The following is a 19,428-nucleotide window of genomic DNA, read 5'->3' as shown; positions in this document are numbered from 1 at the left end:
CCCAATACTGATGTATTTAGTATTTCCTGATACTTCATAATGAGAACTTGGTCATTGTGTATTATTCTCTTTGCTAAATTACATTTGCTAATTTTTTGGGATTTTTGTAATTTGAAAATGGTCTAGAGCTTAGGGTTTTTAATATTTTTTCAGAATCTGGTATCAAAATAATATTTCAAAAAATAACTTAGAAAACCTTTCCCTTTTTCTATATTCTGGAACAAGTTAAAAAGCACTGCAGTTATAATGTTCCTTAGAAGGTTGCCTGGGCCTCACAGTGCTTTTTTGTACACCCGGTTTTGAAATTTACCTGCACACAATTTAGCAATATGTCCACTTACATTTAATTTCCTAAATACCTGTGATTCATTCTCATATTCTGTGTGCGTTCATACACAGGTGACATTTCTAAGTTCTCCTTTTGTTCATGATTAGGCTCAACAGTTTGTCTGCTTAATATTATTACCAACATCTTCAAAAATACAAGTAAGTAAAAAAGCCAAATCTCTTGGATTTATTAGTACCTCCATGTATGTTTTCTAAATTCATCAATTTCTGCTTTTATATTTGCTAGTATCTTCTTTCTACTTTCTTTCCATTTTTTGTGGGTTTTTTTTTTTTTTTAGTAACTTCTTGGGCTGGACTATTTTACTATCTCATTCTTTTCTTGCTTAGTAGTTTACTTTTATCTATAAATCTTCCTCGGAGTACTGCTTTAGTCATATCCCAGAGGTACTAACACAGAATTTTGATTATCAGTACTTTCTAGTTAATCTGGACTTGAGTTTTCAATTTTTCCTTTGGCCCAAGGGTTAATTTTCTCAGACGGCAAAGTTTTATACTTTCTTTCGCTTTAGTTCTAGTTAAGAATAGAGCATAATCTGCATCTATCTCTGCTTTTTGGATTTGACTGATACTTTCTTTGGGGTCTAATAGGTATGCTTGAAAAACAATGTTTCCAGGGTATGTTGTTATTCCATGTATCATGCTATTAACCTTTTACTTTTTTTACTTTTTCATTTTTTTTTTTAAAGATTTTATTCATTTGACAGAGAGAGACACAGCGAGAGAGGGAACACAAGCAGGGGGAGTGGGAGAAGGAGAAGCAAGACTTCCCGCCAAGCAGAGAGTCCGATGCGGGGCTCGATCCCAGGACCCTGGGATCATGACCTGAGCCAAGGCAGACGCTGAACGACTGAACCGCCCAGGCGCCCCAACCTTTTACTTTAAAAGTCTTCTGATCATGGGTCAGCAAACTGGCTTTCAGGACAAATGTGGTCCACTACCTGTTTTTGTAAATAGTTTTATTGGAAGACTGTCCTGTTCATTCATTTACATGTTATCTATGGCTGCTTTCACACAGTTGTCAGTAGAGCGGAGTACTTGCAAAAGAGACTGGATGGTCACCACACCTAAAAAATTCACTAAGTAAGTAAATATACAATAAACTTAACTAAAATATTACTTGCTGGTCCCTTTTCAGATGCCTCTCTTAATGGATTTAACTTTTTTGCTCCAATCTGTCACTTTCTTCTAATAAATTAGTTTACCCAATTTATAATTTTGTATTTGTTTATATGACAGTTTGTCATAATTTTATCTTTTTAATCCTTTTACTTTTTATTACATATTTCACTATATAGTCTGTTTTCTTGGAAGATTTATAGTCTATGTCCTTTAGATAACATCTCTTTACTCCACATTAAGAAAATTAGTATATAGTTGACCCTTGAACAATGCAGGAATTCGGTGCACCAACACCCTACTTGGTCAAAAAACCAAGTATAACTTTTGATCTTACTTACCTACTAAGAGCCTACTGTTGACGAGAAGCTTTACTGATAATATAAAGAGTTGATTAATACATATTTCTCATGTATACGTCTTACATACTATATTCTTATAATAAAGTAAGCTTAAGAAAATCATAAGGAAAATACATTTACAGTACTGTATTTATAGAAAAAAAATCCAGCTTGGACCTGCACAGTTCAAACCACGTTGTTCAAGGGTCAGCTGCACTTGGCATTATTATGATTGATCTCATGTTATGAATGATGAGAAAAATTTTCATTTTTGTAACCATCTACCCAATCCCCAACTCTGAATTTTTCCCTTGTATTTCTACATTGCCACAATATTAATATTAGTTCTACATTTAAATTTATTTAATGCTAATCACTAATCCTTTTAACTCAGGTTTCAACTCATCTCTTGATTCAAAAGTTTATAATATCCTCCCTTCTCCAGCCCTGTCCCCCACCCTCCCCTGACCTGCACGGCTGACTTAATGAGAACTAAGCCCCCTAGTTTTTCTGTTTGGAAACATGTGTCAATTGATATTAAACTATAGCTTTCCTGGACGTAAAATTCGTGGGTCATATTTTTTTATCTAGTGACTGTGTTTTTCCATGTGTGACAGAATGGAAAAGCCTGTAAGGCCAGCCTCTTATTTTATAGGGGGCTTGATTTTTCTTTTTTTTTCCATTTTGACCCAATAATAGTCTTTACATTTAAAGACTAGAAACCATTCTAAAATGTCAGGTCTTTTATTGTGGGAAACTCTTAACGTCTTGACAAATTCTTTCTGCTTCAATGATTCTATATGGCAGGGATATCAATTACTGGTATGCTAAATTCACTATGTTTCATATCTACTACTCTCTAGTCTTTCTAAATTTTTACTCTTTTCCATTTTGGATTGTTCATATCTCTCAAGCTTACCTCCAGGATTCCCAGCTAGAGTGTATATCTGCTGCTTTGAAAGTGACCTTCATTTCCATAACGACTAGAATCTTTTATTTTGTAACCTGGTTCCATCAGGTCACTCTTATCTCTTCCTGTTGTCGTCTCATTGATTTCTTGAGCTTTTGTGTCTCATCTTTAGACTCCTGCCTCAGAGGAGCTATATCTCACCCTCAACTTCACATGCCACCTCCCGCCATAGGGAACTCTGTTCATAATTTTCACCTGCTGTGCTGTTTCTGAAAATGATTATCACTAACACTCTTCCCTTGAAGCTCAACTCAATGCTGAACTCGCCTCCCCAACTCACAGAGGCCCACATGCCATAGATTTTCAGGGGATGATAATGTAGGCTTTATTCCTCTTCAGTTGACCAAGATCGGCAGCTGTAAGGCTGCTTGCCGCCGGTTTCTCCTCCACTCTAAACTTCTTGAAAAAAATAGTATGACTGCACAGTCCGTAATTCAGCCTCACCTCTTGCCACTCAGGGAGCCCAATGTACATACCAACTTTGTCATTCCACATATGCAGCTTATTGGTTTTGTTCCCATGGTGGTCAGCCACTTGGCAGAAGGCTGCGCCCTCACTTTGCCTGAGTTCATGCTCTCCTGTCATCCTTCTGCTTTGGTTCAATTTTCACTGCACTTACCGGCACTAATTCACAAATTCTGGTTACAAGATTTTGTTAGTTATCAAAGAATGAGCTGCTTTTCTGTTTCTCATGCTCCTTATTATTTCTAGTTGGTTTAGAGAGAAGATGTCAGTACTCCACTGTCATTAACCCAAAATATATTTTAAAATTCTGTATAATAAAATATACCAAAATAAAACCAAAATATGATTTTTCATAATAAACACATTACTTTTGTAATCTATTTTTAAAGAATCAATATGCTATTAAAAAAGCTAATAAACTTGACTCAATTCATTTCACTATGTGAAATCCACATGACTCTAGCTTTAATGGCAAGTATTTATTAAACACTTGTGAAAAGCCCATCATTTTCTCAGAAGCTGTGGAAAATATAACGGCAAAAGACACAATTTTTAACTAATATAACACTTTGTGTTAATTGGAATTAAAATAAAAACTTAAATTAAAAAAAAAGACAATTTTCACCTTAGAAGATACAGTCTCTAAGATGAGATGCGTTCAAAAGGAAGTGCACAGCTGGAGGACCTCACCCACAGCTCTGAGCACCCAGGCTCCTCTAGTCTCATCAGATCTAAAGGCTGCTCCCTCTGCCCAGAGCAGTAGACATCTTCCCTCTCTGTGTGCCCCCCCACCTCTGGCCAGCTGGAGGCCAATGCTTCAGGACCCAGCTTAGTCATGGCCACATGCAGATTCCCAAAGGCTGAGTTAGTTACGTGCTCCATGCATTTCCCTGTTTTGGCAATCATCACATTCTATAACTGCTTATTCTTCTGTTGTCTTCCCACCTAAAAAATAAAGTTCCCAAAGGGACGAACAATTTTCTGTTCATCACTACATCCCAGGGCCTAGCACAGTGCCCAGAAGTTAACAGGTGCTCAACAAATACAGCCACTTACATCAACAGCTTCTGTGACAGTAACTCTTAATTCCTGGTGGTCTACCTAAAACAAAGATTCACCCAGGGATCATTAAATAATTTTTTTAAAAATCACTAAATCGGGACTTCAGATAGTCTATACAATAATTTCTAATAGCCACAGTCATTCAGCAAGAGAAAGTGTGATTTAGAAACATGAAGGTTTTTGAATATTCCAGAACATCTCATGAACATCAAATAGATGTCATATAATGTTGCACCCAATGTCTATTCGGCAAATAATGTTTAAAAAATACTCAAGAATGCAGGGGCGCCTGGGTGGCTCAGTTGGTTAAGCAATTGCCTTTAGGTCAGGTCCTGATCCTGGGGCATCCAGCCAGCTTCCTGCTCAGCAAGTGCGCTTATCCCTCCGCCCCGCCCCACCATGCTCCCGCGCTCTCTCTCCCTCTCTCTCTTTGCTAATAAATAAATAAATAAAATCTTAAATAAAAGAATGCATTAAAATCTGCCTATTCAACTTCTTTCTAACTCGAAGAATTCATTAATCTACCCAACTGCCCTCCTTCAGTATTTGCCACAAGGCGCCAAAATTCTCACTAATCACCTCTATGACATTATAAAAAGAGGTTTAATTTCAACATCTTATAAACAACTTCTACTGAACCTTAATTTTTTTCTATCTACCTGTGATTAATTTTTTCTTCCCATTTCTTTGATTTTTGGTATTTTAAAATCCTACTAAAAGCCAACTGTGTATCATGCTTTCCATCTTCCTTTTGAACAATCAACACTTCATTTTCAAATCCCTCTTTTAAATGCTCAATTTAGGGGTGCCTGGTGGCTCAGTCAGTTTAGTGGCTGACTCTTGATTTCAGCTCGGTCATGATCTCAGAGTTGTTGAGATCAAGCCCCGCATAGGGCTCTGTGCTAGGCGTGGAGCCTGCTTAAGATTCTCTCTCTCCTTTTCCCTCTGCCCCCCTCGTGTTCTCTCTCTCTCTCTCAAAAAAAAAAAACTCTCTCTCTCTCTAAAAAAAAAAAAAAAGGCTCAATTTAATCTTCATACTTAGTATTTCCAATCCTCTAATGTATTCAGACTCACTTTGTATGCCATTAAAAAACAAATGCTGAAGGAAAACGGCCCTCATGCTTCAAAATTGAACTTCCTACTAAATGAGTATTATTTAATATCAAAATCACTTCGTCTATGAACTGGAAACAACTATTCATCTGGTCTTCTCTACATTTGTAGGTTTTTCTTTTTAACTAAAGAAATCATTAACAAAAGCATACGGCAGATCTCAGGAAAAAAAGCCTTCTTTTTTTCATTTTTTACATGCAGCCGCCTACAACTGAAGTTCTTTACCCCAACTCCAAAGGTGAAGTTCACATAGCCCTCACTCCTTAACATTTGTTGTAAGATATAAAGAGGAGGGGCACCTGGGTGGCTCAGTTGGTTAAGTGTCCACTTTCCTCTCAGGTCATGATCTCAGGGTCCTGGGATCGAGTCCCATGTTGGGCTACCCACTCAGTGGGGAGTCTGCTTCTCCCTCTCCCTCTGCCCCTCCCCCTGCTCATTCTCTTTTCTCAGATAAATAAAATCTTAAAAAAAAAAAAGATATATTGGGGTGCCTGGGTGGCTCAGTCAGTTAAGCGGCTCCTTTAGGCTCAGGTCATGGGCGCCTGGGTGGCTCAGTCGTTAAGCGTCTGCCTTCGGCTCAGGTCATGATCCCAGGGTCCTGGGATCGAGTCCCACATCGGGCTCCCTGCTCTGCAGGAAGCCTGCTTCTCCCTCTCCCACTCCCCCTGCTTGTGTTCCTGCTCTCGCTGTCTCTCTCTCTCTGTCAAATAAATAAATAAAATCTTTAAAAAAAAAAAAAAGGCTCAGGTCATGATCCCAGCATCCTGGGATGGAGCCCCGAATCGCCAAATCTGGATCCCTGCTCAGCAGGGATTCCGCTTCTCCCTCCCCCTGCTCTTTGCTTTCGCTTGCTCTCTCTCCCTCTCAAATAAATAAAATCTTTTAATAAATAAAATAAAAAGATATATAAAGTTCACATGATCTTAATCAAATTCTTACAGACCCTAATATTAATACACTATTGCATGGTCTAATCCATGAAGAAAAGCTATACCCTAAGCTCTACTTTTTTAACACATGATCAGTATCGCTTCAAAAAATAAGAAAAAAATCCCAACCATACTCAATTTATTAACATCAACTGTAGATATTATCTTCAGCTGTGGAAATAACTTTTTTGGAATACAAGTGGATCTATGCTCCCTTAAAGAAGAGAATGCAAGTAATTAAGCACTTCTTAGAGCAGCAGAATATACACCCTTATTTATTACCAAAAGGCAAAAGTAATCATTACTGAGAACAGTCTCACAGAATGAATATTTTCATGGCAAACATATCCATATACTGGAATTCAAGAGCAGGAAATAATGGTTAGGTGTAAAATCTTAAAAACACCTTCTTAAGGGCGCCTGCCCAGCGGGAAGCCTGCTTCTCCCTCTCCTCCTGCTTATGCTCTCTCTCTCAAATGAGTGAATAAAATCTTAAAAAAAAAAACAACCTTCCTTCATACTCTATGCTGAGCTTAATTAGAAAATAAAATGTTTTCTTTCCATAGTTTCTTCTTTACAAATATAGAGGAATAAGACATTAGCAGGGAGAAAAGACAAGCTTTTGACAAAAGCAACCTATGGCCCTTTCAGTCTCCCCACAGCAACACATAAACCAATCTGACCAAAATATGAACATTATTCTCTTTGGGACTGCCATGTACCACATCCATGTGGAAACTCTGTATGTCATTACTGTTCTTTCGAGTCTCGTGTTTCAGAAGCATGTTCATTTCACTGCCACAGCATTTTCCCCTAATTGCTATCTGTAATTTTATATTCTACCCCCTTTTAAGAGCTAGACCAACAACATACCTTACAATTTTTTTAAATCAGCACCTAAATTCCCAGAATGTTAGCTTTCTAATATATTTAATACAATGAAAAAAACATTTCCTTATCCCAGAGTCATATACTTTCAGGTTTTAAAAATCTTTTCTCCCCATTTTAAGCTTTTGTTGAAGTTTTAATTCAACTTCATGGAGCCAAAAAAGGTAATGAGATACTAAACAGTTGCGTGTACTCACTAAAAAACAAAAACAAAAAACTAACATCCCACATATCAATGTGAAAAGTGGTAAAATTAGACTCGGAAGTGATGAAAATCTGCCCACTGATGTGATCTGAAGAAAAAGATCAGGGGGAAAAATTGTCTATCATCTCAAAACATAAATAATACTCAGCATAATTAAAGTTCAAAAGAAAATATTTTAAACCAAATAAGTGGTTACTGAATATCTATGCTTAAACAGCACTGCACAAATAAGTCTGCATAATGAATTTAAATTAAAAATGGCCTTTACACTAGTTGAGTTCCTTAGCTGATTCATTTAAGGATAGTTTATGTAGCAGTTGAGAGCACTCTGGCTCTAGCGGGTATCAGAGATGGTGCTCCAATCTGGTTCTGCTAATTACTAGGTGTGTGACCTTGGGCAAATTATTTAGGTTCCAGTTTTCTCATATGTAAAGAGAGGGCTATAACAGCCATGTACCTCACTGAGTCGTTTAGGAGAATTAAATTAGGTATTTCATGAACCGTACTTAGCACGGTACCCAGCACATAGTAATCACTTAATCTTAACTACTATTAGAAGCAGTAAGTAGTAGTTTATTGGTATTATCATTTTAATCTAGAATCTGCAGGGCTAAAATGCACTCTGCAGCTGCTAGTGCTTTTCTGAATGGTACAGGGTAATTCTTCATTAAGTCAGGCCCTCCCACCTTCTTGGGGCTAGGGTAACAGAATCCACTAAGAATTGTTTCCTATAATCTATATTAAGAATCCAATGTTAAAAATATGTTTTACCTTCTATACAGCATCTATATACTGATATTCTTGTGATGGAAAATACTAAGGAGCAGTGCTTGATCTGGTTACAGCACTTATGAGTTCCATGTAGCAATCCTTTACAACAAATGCTGCGTTCCTATCCATGCCACGCTCACTCTCGATCGTTACAGAAACCCTATATTGTAGGACCATTAGAAAAACTCAGTTATAACTCTAGTCCTCAAAGTTCCAGCTATAGTCCTCAAAGTTCTTTTGTTCTACGAATCTGAAACGAAGGGTCTCTTTGTTGCTAAATTTCACATACACTTTTCCATCCTTATCTAACCTCTCTGCAGCATTTGACACCGTTGACCACTTCTTCTTGAAAATCTCTCCTTTCTGGCAGCTCAGTGGCTTCCTTTTTCTTGGTCCCACACTTAAATGTCAATATTCCCCAAGATTTTCTTCTTAGTTTGTAGGGATGCAAGATGAAATGCCTAAATGCGCCACACGGGCGGGCCAGGGACAAACGGGCAAACTTTGCTCATCTAAAAGGGGCTCACTCAAACCAGCTCCAGCAAGTTGTCGTGATTAAAAAAAAAAAAAAAATGAAAAAAATGAAAAAAGGGAAAAAAAATGCAGACCCAAGGTTTCTAAATCTTAGCGACTTTTCAAAAGGTAGAAATCCAGGTTTTCCCACAAAATGTTAGTAGCCCATTAAAATGTAAAATAAAGATGCCTGACTCAACTTGAGCAAGTAAATCTATTTCCTCATCTATGAAATGGCAGTGAAAAAGTCACAAACACACAAAAAATGAATCAAACAAAACATTTCTACAGCCTTTCATTTGACCTTCCTCTCTACATCTCCTCCCAGACTACAGGTTATGATCCCAAGTTTCAAGCCACATGCACGAACTGTAAACATGCATAAATGCATTCTTCTGGGAGAAGAATCCACAGAGTTCATCAGATTCCCCCAGAAGATTAAGAACCAGACTAAGCCAAATGTTTCTGCTTCTACAGCCTCAGCTGTCATCCCCGTGCGGATGACCCCCCCAATCTACGTCGGGCCCGCCTATGCGGACCACTTTACCTCGGTGAGCAGTCTCTCCACTGACTTCTCTCCATCTCCACTGTCAATGCCAAGGCCTCAGTTCCAACCTTCCATCTCTTCTTTGCAGCTGCCTCACTGGCCTGTTCCAGTCTTGCCCTCCTTCACTCCACTCTGTACAACTCGGATCCTCTAAAACGTAAATAATTTACTTGGCCAAAGGCCTTCAGGGTCTGCGTAGGAACGGAAAAGGAATCCAAACTCCCAAGCCCACCACGTAAACTCCTTAGGACCGGGCCAGGAAGACCGCTCCCCCTCCCACTATTTATTCCTATTCCTACTACTCCTACAATTTGCAACACAGAATACTCTTTTGTCCTCAGGCATTTATTCATAGAAGCAGGTCCCACCTCTTGGAATGCCTTTCTAACTCCTCCCATTCGCTTAGGGCAGAAACCCTTAAAGTCTAGAAATCCTGGAAAGTCCTTCTTCTCTTTAAGGCTTACCCCAAGGCCAGAATAAATAGGTTTTCTTCCTCCAGGCTAATCTCTCTCTTATCATTCAATGTGGTGAATGTCAGCCTTTTTTTTTTCCCCCCACTAGACTAAAAACTCCTCAAGGGCAGAGAATGTTTCTTTGTATAACGAGGCCACAGTGACCAAGAGGAAGCTAATCCGGTAAAGTGAATGAAACGACACTGGTTCTGGCAACTCCCATCATGCCTCAGGTAAACATCCCACCCTCCCAAGGTAAGCCCACCAAAATCAGACTAGGCCTTCCTCAAAGCTCTGCAGCACCCACCCAAGCAGGCCGAGAACTGCAAGAGCCTCAAAGGAGCAACTAGAAGTAAACCCACTTTCTTCGCCCGCTGGTGCACTTACCAATCCTTTACATCTGCCAACTCACAGAATTCAACAGCTAGACCACCATCGAGCTGCTGAGACTTCTAGAACACACTGCCAACTTTTTACTGGCACAAAAACAGTTATTTGCCCCATGAAGGTAATTATACTATTCTATCTGTACTCAAATACTTACTAGTACTAGTAATATCTGCAGAGCCAAGAACTTATTCACATTGAAAAAAATCTCACATCCAGAATAGTAAAAATCTTTAGAGGAAAATATTATATAAAAGTCATGCACCAGGCACCATTCTAGAAACTATATGCGATTCCTCATTTAATGGCCACGGCAACCCTATGGAAAAGGTATTATTATCACCCTTTCCACAGATGAAGAAACTGAGACTTAATGAAATTACACAATGCGTCCCAGTCACATGAGATTCGAGGCCAGTTTGACGTCAGAGCGCAAGTGCTTAGCCAACACAAAACTACACAACGCTGTTAAATGGAAGATCCTAAGATTAAGTTCCATGTACACGCAATCACACAAGGAGAGAAAACACAACAAAAAATGTTAACAGCGGTTAGTTACCTCCTGAGTGTGAAAAATAGGTCTGAGTGGGATGAAAACGAGCACGTATAACTTTTAGTCAGAAAAAAAGCAAACAAGCCAATAAGAGAGGTGGTATTTAAATGGTTTTAATAAAAAAAAGGTTAAGGTGGGTTAGGGGAATAGATGGGGACCGACTAAGAGCCAAGCACAGGGGCTATCTCATCTAATCCTTACATCACAAAATGTTGTATTTCCATTTTACAGATAAAGAAACCAATGATTAAGGAACCCACCCCGTGGAAGAGCTGGGATCGGAACCCAAAGCCCAGTCCAAATGTGTCTGACTGCAGGATACCACGCGACAAGTAAAATTTAACCGAGAAGCTGTTCAAAAACAAACCACATTCTGGGAAAGAATCAGAACTAAGAAGCCTGGCATAGTAAGTGAAGGTGGGAAAAGATAGAGGCCTACGGTTTTTAACTTTAAGCTTTAGTCAATAGTTATCTCTGCAAGTGTCTCAAAAAGAGCCAGAAGCATTATCTCTAAAATCAGCCAGGACTGTGAGGACTCTGGGACAGACCCATACCTGAAGGGAGTGGGAAGGAGACTCCACTGCTGTTTGTTTTGCAAAGCAGGATGGCATTAGCATAAGATACAAGGACTTAAATGTGACTCCATTGTATAAGCAGCAGAGTATCTGCTTTGGGCACAATTGGCTGCCTCCAACCCAGTATCACCTATTCATCTATTGTTTACAAGTCACCAGGTGTGTGGGGGGAGAAATGGGGTGTTACGTGTCTGACAATATTGCTAACTGTATTCAGATATAAATGACCTCTCATTATTCATAACTACTGTTCCAAACCTGGATAGTGAGAGCTGTGAACCCTTGGGGAATATCTCAGGTAAGAATGAATGGATCAGCATTTTTGAAATGTCATGTTTAATTTTCAGTGCTCTGACTTTGAAATTTTAAAATCCATATAAACTAAAATTTCATTTCTCTAAAATAGTATTTTGTTTCTCTAAAATGATTTGCTGAGGAAAATAGCTGGGGTGGGAGTATACAAATTTCCTTATATAATGTTTCAGAGGAAATGTGATTACTGCAGACTTAACAAATTAAAATAAACATCTACTTTTGAAAGTAAATATTTAATAGTGAAAAATACATTACCTTCGCAATTTAAAGTTAATTCAATTATTTGCCCTGAAAGTCTTATTAGTTTCAAATAAAATATAACTTTGAAAAATATCAAAGCCTCCATTCCCTCGGGAATAATAAAGTAGCCCACGAGGTGATTAGATTAGGAAATTTATGTAGGTTTGGGACAAGAAGGGGAAAAGTAGAAAACTTTAAGGATTTGTACATATAAGGCTTTTGAAAGCTTAGAAATATGTAAAGTCGACAATATACCTTAAAGATATCAAATTACGGGGCAAAGAGATCTTTTTAAATCCTAATATGTTCTAGGAAAAGAGACTCACTGAATGATTTCTTCCATCCAACATGCTCTAAAAATAAGGGCAAGCTATAATAGAAGTAACAATTCTGGCTACACAAGTCTATGAAAATATCTGAGTCAATACGCAATTTCAATTCATCAATAAAGTTAAACAACCATTAAATGCAATTTGCATTTTTGTATGAAATCCATACAACCTCAAATATCAAGCTTTCCTTAAGTAAAATGCTAGCTGGCTGGGTATCTATCATTGTGGAGAAACAGAAGGAGTTTTATTTTAGGCAGACAAAAGGAAAAGAAGCCACACTTAGTAAGAATCACAGAAGGAGTCTCACTTCCACGCCTGACAGAAGTCAGACCAAGTAAGTCATGGGTTATCTACTGCTCTGCAAGTGGTAGCCTTTCACTAGGTAACAGTGCTCTGGGGAGGGGTGTGTGGTCAGAATGTGGAACACCTCTGCCAGTGAACTACAGCCTGATACCAGGCAGGACACGCGCACATACACAGCACATAATGCCCGAGGTCCACTAAAAAAAGAAGGGGAGGGGGAGGAACAATCGAAAGAGGAAAAATAACCTCCAACCTTGCCCACACCAGGGGCTGGTCGTGGGGGGCAGGGGACATTAACATTTCCACTTCCATACCAAAGAACAACCAGAAGGAGGTTAAGTGTAACCACAGGAAACATCCCATCCCTGAAAACCAGGAAATCTAGATTTGGAAATTTAAGTTTCTGACTTTTTTTTTTCTTTTGCAACTTTCAAAGCTCATGGCACCAAAATAAAGCTAAAATTAAATCCGTTTAAACATAGAAAAAAAAAATTACCAAAACCACACTGTGTCAGCTATGTTCAGTTCCCTGAGGGCTCTTCCACCGACCCTTCCGAGTTGTGGCAATAACAAGTTTCCTTAAAATCCCCATTTTTCTATCTCCAGGGTCGAACGTAAGAATATCACATAAATCCAAATAGTTACCGTCGGAAATAAATAAACTACTCGTCCTTAAACTGCATACCTTGTTTCAGGAGCTGCCCTGCCTACCTCCACTCCCTCCTCCTACTAATTTTTAATGCTTCCAAGCGTTCTGACAAGTAGGGTCTCCCCCTTGGGTTCTGTTCATGTGTCTGATTTACCAGACACTGACCAAATAGGGCAGGAAACTCCTACGTCTGGGGGCTGCTCCAGAAATCCAGCCCCCTCTAATGACAGTCTCCCTACGTCTTTCCCTCTGCGGGGACCGTCCAGAAAAGGGGGGCTTGAGACCCAAAGGAGTCCGGGAGGAAAGGAGGGGAGTGCTTAATCTGAAATGAACACCCCCGGTTTCTGGAGTAAGGGCTAAAAAGGCGATTAGGAAAGTCTACCCGGTAGAAATACCACCTGAATTTACCTCCTCCTTTCTCACAGCAAGAGCCCAGTCACTAACTAATAAGCTAAGAAAAATCCCTGGAAAACTTTTCCAAACGGGCAGAGAAGGCCCTCTCCCAGCCTGTGGGGGCTCCGGGGGGAACCGGCTGGAGTTTGCAGCCCAGGAAGGGCTCGCCGGGGAGTGGGGTGGGGCGCGGGCGAGGGGTACAGGGGCGGAGTACCTTCAATGGACAGGAACTGGCAAAGAGTTGCAAAATAGCCGAGTGCTCTCCCCCACGCCCTCGGGGGTCGCGGGCGCTAGGACCAGGGCTCCCCGAAAGGAGGGCAACCCCCAATTCGGGCCTAAAAGGAAACTTTCCGGGCCGCGGCTGCACCTGACTCCTCACCGCCCCTCCACCCCACCCCACGCCCGCCAGGCCGCCCGCCCCGCCCCGGCCTGGCCGCCCGGAGCGCAGAGGGGGATAAATAAATTCAACGATTACCGGAATCGAGGGAGGTGGGGGGCGTCTGCGAGAGACCAGGGGGAAGGGGCGGGCGGGTGCCCATTCCCCACTCCTAGGCCCTGACGCCCCTGTCCCGGCAACCCGGGCCTGCCGCCCCGCGGGGGGGCCTCCCGGCCGGCGCACGATTCGGCCCCGCAGCGCCGCCGTCCCGCCCGGAGGCCCCGGGGTAGGCGGAGGGGCGCGGGGAGGCCCGGGGTGCCGGGGCAGGGCGCGGCCACCGCGGGGCCCGCCGGCCCGAGGCCTAGCCGGCTCCCCCCCACCCCCCGCCCCGGCCCACACCCCCACCCCGGCCCGCGCAGGCCGCGCCGCTCGCCCGGCTCGAGCCCCGGCTGGACCCCCGCCTGCCCGCCCGCCTGCCCGCCCGCACGCCGCCGCCGCCCGTGGGCGCCCCCAGGCCCCGCGGCCCCCAGCCCCCGCCACCCCGGCGCCGGCCCCTCTCACCCTTTCATTCTCTGCCCGGGGCCTGACGCGGGCCGGCGAATCCCCGGCCTCACGTAAGCGCGCTCGCCGCCCGCCCTGCCTGCGCGGCCCTGCCCGCCGCCCTACGGGAGCCCGGGGATGTGGGCCGGGCCTGGGGCCGCCTCTGCTTACCTTTCAGCTGCTTTTTTTTTTTTTTTTTTTTTTTCCTCCTTCCCCCCTTTTCCCTCGGCCGGGCTGACAGATCAGAGTGAGAGGCGCTGGCAATGGACTCGGAAGCTCGGCTGCCGCTGTTACTGCTCCCCCCTGGGCTCCGGCGAGAGCCTTTCCCTGTCAAGCAAGAGGGGTGAGGATCATATTTTTATTTTGGAAACTAAAAAGTGCTCCCAGGGTCGGTGATTATTAAGGGGAAATCCCTGAATATACTCTCCAGCCAAGAAGGCAGGGCTGCCGGGGCTGCACAAGAAGAGGCAGCAGCCTCCTATAGCACCACTACAGGCACTGCGAGGACATAACACCAGAGAGCCGCTCCTCTGCCCTCCGAAACGACAACTTTCCTACCATCTTGGAGGCAGAGGAAAGGGGGGCCGGGGGGAAAAGTGCACCCGCTCCCGATAAAGTACACACTTCTACTTCTCATCTCTGGAAAAAAGTCCACACCGGCCGTCTACACCGGCGCCTGGGGGAAAAAAGCAGGGAAGAAACTGGGGGCGCTTGAGAAACGTTTTCAGTTGCTCCACGGGGAAAAATGTTTCTGCATCTTCTGATGGAAAGAAATCTTTACAAGACACAGGTTTTCCGGTGATTATTGTTTTCTATTTTCTATTTAATTTTTTTTTTCCCATGTCGGGGGCAGTGGTATTTTCTTTTCTTTTTTCTTTTTTTTTCCTTCAGTTTAATCATGGTTTTTCACCATTGCAGGTCCAAGTTCTGTGTCTGGTGGTCAGTTTATAAATTTGTACTTCAAGAGACTTCATAGCCACTTTATGTCCATTTGTCTATTTATATGTTTTTACAGGTGTATTTACAGGGTGCCCTCTATGTAAAAATGGGGATTATATATTGCCCTCAAAAGTGAGATTGCTGAAAGACAATTGTAAAGGGATGTCTTTTGTCTCTTTTTCTCAAAGCAATGTAAATAAAACCTATTGACTGTCCAGAAAGGCATGATACAGCTGTTTATTTTTCACAGTGCAAATAAAGGCAGAGATCCCTGGGAGGTTAAATACAACTTAGGTATAACTGACCAGATTCCTGGAAATCTGTTAGGGTCTCCCCAGGAAGAAAGGTTACTGTAAAACTGGAAAGAGATTTGAAAGACAGCTTTAGATTTTCTTTAAAACTGCTTATTAAGAAACTTTGCTTATTATACCCAGATAACTGGCTTTTCTAATTAGATGCTTTAGCTCTTTGGTGCCTTTCACGTGTTGCTGCCCACTTTCTGTGTCACAGAATGGAAAAATGTGTGTTTTTGTTAGAGTTGCTGTGTTGTTAGTTCATAACTTCCAATGTGCTGCCCGCCTCTGTAAATTACTTTTAATATGTTGCAGTGGATGTCACGGGTCTACTTTTTTTAATGAGCAAAGCTTACTAGATGAGTGGGATCAAAGTTACACAAAGCTGAGGAAGCACAGAGGTGAGAGAAGCGTGCCACCCCCCTTGCAGCAATTCCCACAGAACGCTTATTGGAGGAGAGTAAATTACAGAGATGTTTTTCTATTTTTGCGAAGAGGAGAATACCAGAAAATGACCAGGGGATCTTTTTGTATGTTCTACAGGGAATGATGAATTGAATCTTGAACTAAAAAGTTATTTTTCTGGCATATGTTGGCCAACCTAGTGGGAATGGATTTGTAATATTAGTGCCTTGAATCAGCAGAATATTTAATTTCTTTTTTTTTAAGATTTTATTTATTTATTTGAGAGAGCGAGATGAGAGGGGGGAGGGGCAGAGGGAGAAGCAGACTCCCTGCTGAGCAGAGAGCCCAATGCGGGACTCGATCCTGGGACTCCAGGATCATGACCTGAGCCGAAGGCAGTCGCTTAACCAACTGAGCCACCCAGGTGTCCCAATATTTAATTTCTTTAATTTAAAATGTATTGCAGAGCACTTAGAAATAACTGAGGACTCCACTTAAAAATGTCTCTTTCTTTGAGCTTCCAAATTTAGAAATTCCCATACTGTTAACGTGAGTTCCGATAATGCATATATCAGATACTTAATATTTTCATGTTGACCCCCATCTTTATTATCTAAATTTGAATACAGTACCCTCTCCCTCTGCTGCTCCCCCCTGCTTATATTCTCTCACTTGCCCTCTAACTCTCAAATAAATAAAATCTTAAAAAAAAATAAAGTAATTAAAGTAAAATTAACTGATTCTGATCATCTTGGAAACCTCAACTGTGAAATTGTGTTCTATTTACAAGTTTTTAAAAAACTTTGGGAGATCAAACACATTGGTCATAACAAGGAAATTACTTCCCTTAACATGGAACCCAAGTGGACTTGAAAAACGTGTTTTGAACTTGTTCTTATATATGATATGACCTTATAGGTATGCTTTGCATTTTTCAAGAAATTAAGATGTGTTCACTTTAAGCTGACTGCACCCTTTTATGCAATCCCTCTTGTGTCCTGCAAACTTATTTGCATGCTAGGGATATGGGATATGATGCATAGTCTTAGTATTTCAATGTCTTTCTCTTTATAAAGCTTGACTTACTTGTACGTGGCTATAATCCAAGATGTTTAACCACCAGCTGAGCTAAATAACCCAGACGGGGAATTACAGCCTAACCAAGAAAGAACTCTCACTACGTTTGCAATATTGGTGAATTTGATTGGTCACTATTTAGGTTGATAATTGAACTCATATTAGGTGCTGTGTCTCCATAATTCCTAGAAGCTGCAGGTGGTAACAAAACTACTGACATAATTGGGGCGCCTGGGTGGCTCAGTCAGTTAAGTGTCTGCCTTTGGCTCAGGTCATGATCTCAAGGTCCTGGGATCCAGCCCGCTTCAGACTTCCCTTTTTTTTTTTTTTAAAGATTTTATTTATTTGACAGAAAGAGACACAGTGAGAGAGGGAACGCAAGCAGAGGGAGTGGGAGAGGGAAAAGCAGGTTTCCTGCTGAGCGGGAGCCCAATGCGGGGCTCAATCCCAGGACCCTGGGATCATGACCCGGGCCGAAGGCAGACGCTTAACGACTGAGCCACCCGGGTGCCCCTAAAATCTTTTTTTTTAAAAAACAACAAACTGACATAATTAATCTTAAATAACCCTCTTTTTGCCCCCCAAAATTCCCAAAACTCAAATTTGGCTAATATTGAGCCTCTACTGCATTTTGGTAACCTTGCTGGACACTATATATGTGCTGTCATGTAATACCCCCAAAAGCTCCAAACAGGGTTTTTTTTCCTTCCTTTCTCTCTTCCTTCTCTTTCTCCTTTATTTAAATACAGTTAGGATAACTGTCTATGCTTTCAAGGGGTGTAGACCTTCTTGGCCTTAAAACTTTCTAAAAAGATTTCAAATTCTCCTTGTGCTCTAGAATTTCTGAGGTGCCCACCACAGCTCTATCTATGTTCTGTATCTGGAAATGCTAGATCCCTGCCATATGCTCTGCCAAAACCAAATTTTGAGTGGCCAGCAATTGGAGCCCTCTTCATTGGTGACAACCAGTGAGTGGCCTATTTCACCTTTGTGAGATCTAGTAACTAAGTCTATCTGTTATTTTGAGGAATGAAAGTTGTCAATGAAATAGCACTGTGATTGAGAGAGAAAAAAATGAACAGTGTATGTTGTAAAGTACTAGCATAATTAGAAATGCTACCTATGGTTGAAAAGTTACGCTATTTTATAAAGATCTAGTTAATGGATGACAGTGACCTGCAGCCATGAATGCCAGAGTTTTACCAAAATGATACTTGGGAAGCAGTGGTGTCTTATTCTGTTACTGTGCCTTAATTTCACAAGCAGTTTGGCCTTTAGTTGAAATAGGAAGTGTTTGATTTAATATTTTTGCTATATTAGAATCTTTAATCGATCTGTATTTTGGTGTTATTTTAACTTTGTAAAAATTAACTATCTCATTATGAACACTTAACGTGACGTTATTAAGAAAATACCACCTATATCATTAAAAGGTCTCACTCATTGATTGTGTGGATTTAAAATGAAAGATTTATGTGTGTTTAATATATTTGATGTCTTTAAGCAATAAACCCATGCCTTTGTTGGCAAATGTTTGCTGACAGAATTGAGTGTTTAAAAAAGACACTGACGGCAGACATGGTTATACAGATTATACATGGGGTTTTCTAGGGGGGATAAAGGTATGGGTATAAACCTTCCCTAATTATACATTTCCAAAGACAGACTCTAAAGTCATATTAGGAGTCCCTAGCCAGTGTAAAAACTCCCAAGGAGGTGAAAAGGTAGAAGTAGGCTGTGTGTACAGAGCCTGAAAGTTTTAAAAACCACACTATTATGATGGCCATAGACACAATTTTTTTTCACTTTATGCATTTCTATTTTGGAAACATTTGTTGGTAATGTTTCTATCTAAAACAAGGATTCGGTTTTTATCGTGGTTACCATGCCCTGCAAGAAAATGTTTCTGAGACAAGCGTATTTGGCAGACATCCAGGTCATGGTTTTAGATTATTTGAGTATGAAATTTCTGTAATATAGATTCAGCTGTAGTCAAAACACACATGATCAGGGCGTCTACGCATTCTAATACCTAACCCAGGGACACTGAGACCTGGGAATTCCTACCTGATGCCATGCCAGAAACCAAGAAAGTCTTCTTCTTTTCTTTTCTTTTTTTTTAAATCCCCATAAGGGCCAAAAGATATCCTCCAGGAACCCGTTGGTCACTGGCAGCAGCAGGGATGAGACGTGTCCCTAGTGCCATTTAACTGCCTTATCATGCTTTCGGCAGAAGAATGTAACCTAGCTTCGGCTGTCGGCCTTCTGGATGTTCTGTGGGCTACAAACCTACAGTAAGGAAAACAACTGTCTAACCGAAGTTGTAGTTTA

At 41.2% G+C, this 19,428-nt stretch overlaps 1 protein-coding gene across 1 annotated transcript in view; it reads right to left on the bottom strand.

Annotated features, from left to right (window-relative positions):
• Positions 1-14,506, bottom strand: part of INO80D (INO80 complex subunit D) — a 63,049-nt gene extending 48,543 nt beyond the window's left edge. The window contains exon 1 of the mRNA XM_028112220.2: positions 14,405-14,506. The gene's annotated coding sequence lies outside the window, so the exon portion shown is untranslated. The remainder of the gene's footprint in view (positions 1-14,404) is intronic.
• Positions 14,507-19,428: the final 4,922 nt, after the last annotated feature.

Source organism: Eumetopias jubatus, unplaced genomic scaffold (assembly GCF_037043125.1).
Source record: "Eumetopias jubatus isolate StellerSeaLion01/CBP00866 unplaced genomic scaffold, mEumJub1_p1.0 scaffold_3, whole genome shotgun sequence".
In the NCBI taxonomy this organism is placed as follows: Eukaryota; Metazoa; Chordata; class Mammalia; order Carnivora; family Otariidae; genus Eumetopias; species Eumetopias jubatus.
This window is presented reverse-complemented; position numbering and strand designations above follow the sequence as displayed.